Source organism: Myxine glutinosa, chromosome 6 (genome assembly GCF_964187855.1).
Source record: "Myxine glutinosa chromosome 6, kmMyxGlut1.1, whole genome shotgun sequence".
Classification (NCBI taxonomy): Eukaryota; Metazoa; Chordata; class Myxini; order Myxiniformes; family Myxinidae; genus Myxine; species Myxine glutinosa.
The window spans coordinates 18318442-18328332 of NC_136266.1; positions in this window are offsets into that span (position 1 = coordinate 18318442).

The following is a 9891-nucleotide window of genomic DNA, read 5'->3' on the forward strand; positions in this document are numbered from 1 at the left end:
TAGTAGAAAATTCAATTCAAAAAGAACCCGGGCAACGCCGGGTGCATTCGGCTAGTTATATATATATATATATATATATATATATATATATATATATATATATATATATATATATATATATATATATATATTGTTGTGGATATGAGAATGTTGTTTTTTTTATTGTTGTGGTAAAAGGTTGTTGTAAAATATCACCCCTCCTCCCTCCGTTTGTGGTTGTATAAAGGTCAAAGGGCGTTCCCGTAGTTAGTCCATAAAACATACATGCAGGACACGATATATCTTTTTTGACAGTTATATCCTTATTATGTGTATTAGTGTAAGGCTGTGTCTTCCATTAATTGAAATACTCCATTGCACCAAGTGAAATAAGATAGATTCCCTTTCATTCCCATTCCCAAAACCTCCATTTCCAACTGCGTCATTGCCATTCGCATTGCCAACTACAATTGCCGCCATTAAGCGTGGTCAGCTCGGGGAAGAAGGGCGTGCCCGCCCATCGTCATAGAGGGGAGGAGTGAGCCAGCCCCGAACAACCAACCAAGTACAAGGGGTTTGGCTTGAGAGGGCGGAGAGAGAACGCTCGGGGAGGTTCGCGAAGGTTCGAGGGTGTGGCCTATATAACCCGCGGCCCCGACACCCCAGTAGAGTTGAGTGGAAAGGAGTTGAGTAAGGGATCCCTGAAAGAGCAGCTTCAGCCACCGCAGCTTCAGCCACAGCAGTTTCAGCCACAGCAGCTTCAGCCACAGCAGTTTCAGCCACCGCAGCTTCAGCCACAGCAGTTTCAGCCACCGCAGCTTCAGCCCCACAGCTTTGAGCTTCGACGGCAGTTTTCGTCCATGGCTGCGAAGGAATGGCGGCTGCTAAACGCGCCGATCGAGAGAGGGCGGCGGCTGCTCATCCCCGACCCGACCGTGCTGCGGTTCCAGCTGGACCTTCCTCCCCCTCCATCCAGCCATCCACCTCCTGCCATTCCTGTCATCATTCCCCGCGTGAATCTGTCTTTTGTTTGTTCTGTCCCAGGGTATTAATTAAGACTGTAGGTAAGCTAGCATTGCACTGTGTCTCTAATTTCTTCTGTATATTATTTTATTATCTTTCCTTCTCCTTGATTTTTTTGATCCTGTAAAGAGTAAATAAATTATATTTGTATTCCTTACCCTTCGTCTTTCTTCTTCTTCACATCCTTCGCTTTAGTCTTTTCCCCATTGAATATCTGTGGCGCGATTCGGCCAACGTTCAGGAATCGGGTTAGTCGGGGTAACTGTTAGGGCCGCGGCGCCATCCGCTCGGCAAATCAACATCTTATCCGCGGTCCGTAACAATATATATATATTGACTAACAATTAACAATACAATATATATTGACTTCCGGGTTCGGTTGCGAGAGGACGCTGGCGTTGCATATTCGCCGCTTCTCCGACTGGATGGATGTACAGGGTCTGCTTCTACCTTTCTGACCTGACATCTCACACCTGTCCTGCCTTTTCACACCCGCACGTGCCGCGTGTTCTCCGGCTGGATAACGGAATCTGCTTTTGATGGTACGGAATACGGAATTCGAAAGGCCCGCTCCCGTTGATTGTGGCCGTGGCCTTGTTTGCCGGTGGCCTTGTGGCCTTGTTTGCCGCTGTGGTCTTGATTAGCGGCTGCAGTCGTTTGCCGCTGCGTTTGCCGCTGCGTTTGCCGCTGCGTTTGCCGCTGCGTTTGCCGCTTTGCCTCCTCGACCTTGGCCTCGTACTCGTCCCTTCGCTCCTGCCTGGCATGGCTCTGAAGTACTCCGCCGCAAGGCTTCTTCTGCTCAATACCCGCTCCACCCCATCATGCATCTCTGCCATCAAATCAAATGGACTCCTCCGACGACCCAGGTACATTCACCGTGGCTCCGGTCGCAAGTTTGTTTATTTGCAATCAGGTCACTCCATCCCCGTCCTCTGGTCGGCTCAGCGCACTCTCACTCTTCGTCCCAGCGCACCTGGTCACAGCAACCCACACGATCGCACCTCTTGCCTACGAACCCTGGCTAAATCACCTGAATTCATCCCTGCTGTTCAAAACAACATCAAGCTCACCCTGTTCAACACCCGGTCCCTCAACAATAAATGCCTCATCCTGAACGAATACATCCTGGATAACAAACTGGACTTTCTCTGTCTCACCGAAACCTGGCAAAAACCTCTGGACTACTACACACTCAACCTCACCACACCCAATGGATATTCCTACGTCAATAAACCACGCTCGGAGGGCCGAGGTGGTGGAATTGCCGTTATCCACCGTCAAGACATCAAGACCAACCTCATCTCCATCTCATCTGCTCCATCATTTGAACACCTGGCTTTAAAACTCTCTGGTCACACGCAGTCAGTCATGGCTGTCGTCTACCGCCCTCCCAAACCACACCCATCATTCCTGTCTGACTTCTCCTACTTTCTGACCCAGCTATGTTCCCTCTCCCCCTCAATCCTCCTCCTTGGTGATTTCAATATCCACATGGACTCCACTGACTCCACAATAACCACTGACTTCACTGATTTACTCACCTGCTTTAACCTCACTCAACATGTCGACTTTCCTACCCATATCCGTGGTCACATTTTGGACCTTGTCTGCTCCACTGGATTAAATTTGCACCATCTCTATGGCTCCGACCTCACCCTCTCTGACCACTTAGCCATCACTCTGACCATCAACATCCCCGCCCCAACACCAAGGCATTATCGCACAATCAACTTCCGTAAGCTAAACGCTCTTTCACCTACCTCATTCTCATCCACCCTCTCTGAAAAAATGTCCACTTCTCCCTTCATTGACCTCCACACCCCTTCCGACCTCACTGACTACTACAACCACACTCTCTCCTCCTGCCTTGACCAGCTTGCGCCTGTAAAAACCAAAACAGTTTCTTTCACCCATTCTGCTCCCTGGTTTACCCCTGAACTCCACCTGATGAAAACTCGTGCTCGCCAACTTGAAAGACTCCGCAATAAAACGGGTCTCACAGTTCACTCCCAAGCCTACAAGGACCACATACAACACTACAAAGATGCCCTCTCCCGCGCCCGCTCTGCCTACTACTCTCAAATTATCCACTCTGGCTCCGGAAACCCAAAAGCACTCTTCTCGACAATAAACAAACTCCTCCGCCCCCTGAACACCACCACCCAGTCATTCACAGTAGACAACTGCATCTCCTTCCTCTCTTTCTTCCAACGCAAAATTGACAACATCTACAACAGCTTGACCACCGCCGCACCCGCTCCCCCTCCAACCACCTGCCCCCCCTTATCCTGCCATCCCCTGTCTCGGTTCTCCCCAATCTCTCCTACTGACCTCTCTGAACTCCTCATAGGAATGAAAACTGCCACCTGCACTCTTGACCCCATCCCCTCCAGCTTTGTCAAAGCCTCCCTCCCTGCTCTCTCTCCACTTATCATTGCAACAATAAACTCCTCCCTGTCTACAGGCATCGTCCCACCTTCCTCAAAATTGCTGCTGTTACCCCCATTCTAAAAAAACCTGGTCTAAACCCTGACACCCTAAACAACTTCAGACCCATCTCCAACCTACCCTTTCTGTCAAAAGTTTTGGAACGCGCTGTAGCCACTCAACTCAAACATCATCTCTCTGCCAATAACTTGTATGAAACATTCCAATCCGGATTCCGCTCCAACCACAGTACTGAAACTGCTCTCCTCAAAATCACCAACGACCTTCTCCTCTCCTCTGACGCTGGCAACCTCAACATTCTCGTCCTCCTCGACCTCAGCGCTGCCTTTGACACCATCGATCACACTATCCTCCTCACCCGACTTGAATCCACCTTTAACGTCACCGGCACTGCCCTCTCTTGGATTAAATCATACCTCTCTGACAGATGCCAGTTCATCTCCATCAATAACTGCAAATCCCCCACTGCTCCCCTCCCCCAAGGTGTCCCCCAAGGTTCAGTTCTTGGCCCCCTCCTCTTCATCCTTTACCTGTCCCCGCTCGGTCACTTAATCCGCCGTCATGGTCTCCAATTCCACTGCTTCGCCGATGACATCCAGCTTTTCATCTCCACCAAGTCCGTCTCCACCGACACCCACTCTATCCTGACAAACTGCATCACTGAAATAAAATCCTGGCTTCAAATCAACTTCCTCAAGCTTAACTGTGATAAATCTGAAATAATCATCATTGGCCCAAAAACGCTCACAAAATCCACCCATAACTTTGCCCTCAACATCGACGGTATCCCAGTATCCACCTCCCCTCACATCCGGAATCTTGGCGTCATCTTTGACCAAACCCTTTCCTTCGACAAATACACTAAACAGATCACAAAGTCAGCCTTCTTTCACCTGAAAAACATTGCCCGTCTCCGCTCATCCCTCTCCTCCACGGCTGCAGAAACCCTCATCCACGCCTTCATCACCTCCCGTCTGGACTACTGCAATAGCCTCCTCTATGGTTCACCCTCAAAAATCACCAATAAACTCCAATACATTCAGAACTCCGCTGCCCGTCTACTCACTCATTCCCGGACCCGTGACCACATCACCCCCGTCCTTTACAAGCTTCACTGGCTCCCCATCCCCCAGAGAATCCAGTACAAAATCCTCCTCTTGACATACAAAGCCCTCCATAACCTGGCCCCATCCTACCTGGCTGACCTCCTCTCCAGACACACTCCCACCCGCAACCTCCGCTCTGCTGGTACCAACCTCCTGACCCCCTCCATCCGGACCAAATTCAGATCCTGGGGGGACAGGGCCTTCTCCATCGCTGCTCCCACCCTCTGGAACTCACTACCTCACACCATCAGAGACTCCTCCTCACTCACCACATTCAAAACATCACTAAAGACCCACCTGTTCAACGCTGCATTCAACATTCAACCCACAGCATTTAACCCCTGACTATCTCTTCTCCTTCTCCCTCCTTTTGCTTTAAATATTTCCCTATTGATTCTTGTCTTGTCTTTTTGATTCTTGTCTTATATATATGCCGTATATCGCTGCTGTTTGTTTTCTTGATTCTTGTCTTTTTGCAATTGTTGTTTTCATGTATTGTTATGCATTATGTTTTCCACTCTGTCAAAGCGCCTTTGGGCTTCTGGAAAAGCGCTATACAAAATAAATGAATTATTATTATTATTATATATATATATATATATATATATATATATATATATATATATATATATTGTTACAGACGCGGTTGTGGATGTTGGTTTACCGAGCGGTTTGGTATGACCGCGTCTGCACGTTTACCCGATTATACTCGAACGTTTGCCGAGTCGCGCTACGCTAAATCAATTTAGGAAAAGGACACAACGGCTGGGTTAAAATGACACGACACCAAGGGTTCAGTTCTCAAGACCTCCGGAGGAGGTTATAATATTGCGGAAGGTCAGATTACAGGGATGAGAGAGACAGCATAGTGTTACAGACACGACTTTGATGTTAGGGTGGGCCGAGCGGAATGGCCGCCGTGTCCGCACAAGTTACCCGATTATACTCGAACGTTGCCGAGTCGCGCTACGCTAAATCAATTGAGGAAAAGGACACAACGGCTGGGTTAAAATGACACGACACCAAGGGTTCAGTTCTCAAGACCTCCGGAGGAGGTTATATTAGGGCGGAAGGTCAGATTACAACGACAAGAGGGACAGCATAGAAAGGCAGGCACTTAGACACACTCTTATATTAGCCCCGACAGACGACAGATAAACGGGACAAAACTGACTCACACGGGGATTGATGGCAAGGAAAGCGGGTAGTCGATGGCTCAAGGTGCACTCTTGGCTCAAGGACAGAATCGACCCGGTCCGGTCCAATGATGCGGGGAGGTCGCTCTCAGCGCTGGAAGGTCGCGACTTGTCTTCTTCAGTCGGGGGCGCATCTGACGTCACGTCCGGTAAGTCGCTGCGTATATCCGGCGGGGAGTGACACGCCCTCGGCTCGTTAGCTCCGCCCCAGATGGAATCGGCCCGTTGCTTCTCATTGGGTGCGTGCGGGGGGGTTACCGGCTCCGCCCTTGACGAGGGGCCGACAGGCAGCCCCTTCTTGGTAACCCGTCGGCGCACATGGGTAATGGCGGCTAACCGAGCCGGAGTGAGGACGCACACTCCCCGCACGCCGCGCCGCGCCCCTCTGTTGTTGTAGTTGTTGTAGTTGTTGTTGTAGATGTTGTTGTAGTTGTTGTTGTTGTTGTAGTTGTTGTTTCATGGGGAAGATGGGAGGAGGTAAGGGGAGGTCCTAAACTCACTACTGGTGCCATACGATCACATTCTGGTGCAACGAAGAGTCAGAATTAATGGAAACGAGTCCTTAACTGACATAGACTAAGAATAACAAGCAAGATGTCCTATAGTTGTCTACGTGAGATGCGGTGGACCTGGGCACGACATTTAATGGGGGAAAAAGGGGAAGGTCGGTTCTACAGAGTGTTATTTACAGGCAATGGGACTAGGGAATGGGGGATTGGGGATAGTTGGGGAGTATTGGGGAAATAGGGGAATATTTACAAGCGGATATGGAGGCCAAATGCCATATTCGCAACATTGCACCCTTCTCTACCCTCGGGGCGTCCCGACCCGATAAATTTTTACCTATTTTAGTGTGGCACTCAGATGTAGTTCCCTCTACTATTAACTCTACCCTGAGTGCGACAGTTTTACGGATATTCACAAATGAGTAAATATGTCCCCCTGCGACGTTGCACCCTTCTCCTCACAGAAACACACCCACAGGATAACCGAATCGCGGAAAGAATTCGCAAACTAAACATACAGCCGGTAGGGAGCATTATTTACAAGACTACGCTGATATTTACACTACGATCCAGGACCTGTTTTTGGAGGAACACATGCAGATGTTATGCATAGAGAGAGCACGCATGCCAGCATCGATACACCAACCCACGAGTGCTCTGTGAGGAGAAGGGTGCAACGTCACAGGGGGACATGTTTACTCATTTGTGAACATCTGTAAAACTGTCGCACTCAGGGTAGAGTTAATAGTAGAGGGAACTACATCTGAGTGCCACACTAAAATAGGTAAAAATTTATCGGGTCGGGACGCCCCGAGGGGAGAGAAGGGTGCAATGTTGCGGATATGGCATTTGGCCTCAATATCCGCTTGTAAATACTCCCCTATTTCCCCAATACTCCCCAACTATCCCCAATCCCCCATTCCCTAGTCCCATTGCCTGTAAATAACACTCTGTAGAACCGACCTTCCCCTTTTTCCCCCATTAAATGTCGTGCCCAGGTTCACCGCATCTCACATAGACAACTATAGGACATCTTGCTAGTTATTCTTAGTCTATGTCAGTTAAGGACTCGTTTCCATTAATTCTGACTCTTCGTTGCACCAGAATGTGATCGTATGGCACCAGTAGTGAGTTTAGGACCTCCCCTTACCTCCTCCCATCTTCCCCATGAAACAGCAACAACAACAACAACAACTACAACTACAACTACAACAACAGAGGAGAATGGGGGCGGCGCGGGGGAGTGTGCGTCCTCACACCGGCTCGGTTAGCCGCCATTGACCATGCGCTCCGACGGGGTTACCACGAAGGGGCTCCCTGTCAGCCCCTCGTCAAGGGCGGAGCCGGTAACCCCCCCGCACGCACCCAATGAGAAGCAACGGGCCGATTCCATCTGGGGCGGAGCTAACGAGCCGAGGGCGTGTCACTCCCCGCCGGATATACGCGGCCACATACCGGACGTGACGTGAGATGCGCCCCCGACTGAAGAAGACAAGTCGCGACCTTCCAGCGCTGAGAGCGACCTCCTCGCATCATTGGACCGGACCGGGTCGATTCTGTCCTTGAGCCAAGAGTGCACCTTGAGCCATCGACTACCCGCTTTCCTTGCCATCAATCCCCGTGTGAGTCAGTTTTGTCCCGTTTATCTGTCGTCTGTCGGGGCTAATATAAGAGTGTGTCTAAGTGCCTGCCTTTCTATGCTGTCCCTCTTGTCGTTGTAATCTGACCTTCCGCCCTAATATAACCTCCTCCGGAGGTCTTGAGAACTGAACCCTTGGTGTCGTGTCATTTTAACCCAGCCGTTGTGTCCTTTTCCTCAATTGATTTAGCGTAGCGCGACTCGGCAACGTTCGAGTATAATCGGGTAACTTGTGCGGACACGGCGGCCATTCCGCTCGGCCCACCCTAACATCAAAGTCGTGTCTGTAACAATTGGTGTCAGGAGTGTCGGATTCGAACCTGGGACTAAATTTATTAGGCCCAAATTTTGGAACACCAATTGTACCACGAGGGTAACAATTGGTGTTGGGGAGGTAGAATTCGATCCGGAGCGCGTTTCCCGCGCTCGAAATTATAACGGCGAAATTTGATTTTGTTTTACGGAAATAAAAACCCGAATTTTGAAAGTCGCGCTATGGCGGATCAAGACAGCTGGGTTCCGGTAGGGGAGAGTGAGGCAGGGTCGGTCCAGGACCAAATTGAGGGACGTGAGGAGAGCGAAGCAGTGAGGGTAGCAGACGCACAAAATAGCGTCGTTGCGCCCGACGTAGCGGGAGCGCAAAATGGCGCCTCGCTGGTCACCGCGCCCGCGACCGTGGCAGCGCCCCTGGTGGATTCGAACCTTTTCCTCCTGCAAATGAGGGCCCTTATGGAACAAATGGGTGAGCAATTGGGAGACCAAATTAGAGGTTTGAAAAGCAGTATGGGACAAATGGGGAACCGGATGGAGGCTCAGAATGAGCAAATGGGGGTAATGGGAAACCAAATGGGGGTAATGGGAAACGAAATGGGGGTAATGAGGGACGAAGCGAGGGGTACCGGAGAGGGGTTAGACAATAATTTTAAGGGATTAGACGAGAAATTTGGGAAATTAGACAATAGATTAGGGGAAATACAGGAGGGGTTAATGGGGGTAGAAAACAGAATGGCCGCTCAAGAGAATCAAATGGAAGGGATGCAAAAGGGGTTAGAGGGGTTAGAAAACAGGATGGAAGGCAAATTGAGGGACATGAGGGACCAAGCGGAAAGGGAAGTTAACCAAATGGGGCAGCAGATAGAGGGGGTCAGAATGGGGGTAGAAACCAAACTGGATGCTCACAGGGAGGAAATGGAGCAGATGAGGGTGGCATCTGGACAGGAGATGCAAGTGATGGGAGAAGAGATCAGAAGAGGTGTGAGTGAGGAGGTCGGAGGAGTGCGCGAGGAGGTGAGGCACTGTCAGGAGCACATGGAGAAGGAGGTGAGAAAGGGGACTGTAAAGTTACAAGGGGGCATAGAGGACCTGACGCAGGAGGTGGAACAACTGACGGAGGGACAAAAAGAAGTAACGGAGCAGGTTCAAAGGAACACTGCGGTATTAGGAGGATTAAAAGCGACACAGAAAGAACTAAAAGATGACTTGATAGCGACGAAGAGGGAATGTCAGATGGTACGTGAGGGACTGACAACGAGGTTGGACGAGGTGATAGAGGTAATGGAGACGAAGGACCGGCAGGTGAGGACGCACATGGAAACGGTCAAGGTAGCCTTGGAGGACGAGCTTGAGGAGACGTACCGGGAAATAAAAGAGGTGAAGCAGAAATTAGAAGAAGTGGAAGGAGGGGTGAGCGAAATTAAGAAGCGACGGAGAGGGGATAAGAAAGAGATAAAAGAGGAGATAAAAGAATTGGTCCAAAGTCTGTGTTTGGATCGTGATGATGTGCTCATTAACCGGATGAGGGATTCGCAGGTGATGGAGGAGAAGCGAAGAGGAAGAGGACCCGGTGTAAGTGGTGACCAATATGGTCGTGCGTATGATGCGCCAGGGGATTTAAGAAGCTTGGGGGTCGAGATGGACCCGGGTGTTCGTGAGAGGCCGTTGGTGAAGTGTGCGACAGGTCTGGTGTGCGAAAAAGGAGGTGTGCGAGAAAGTCC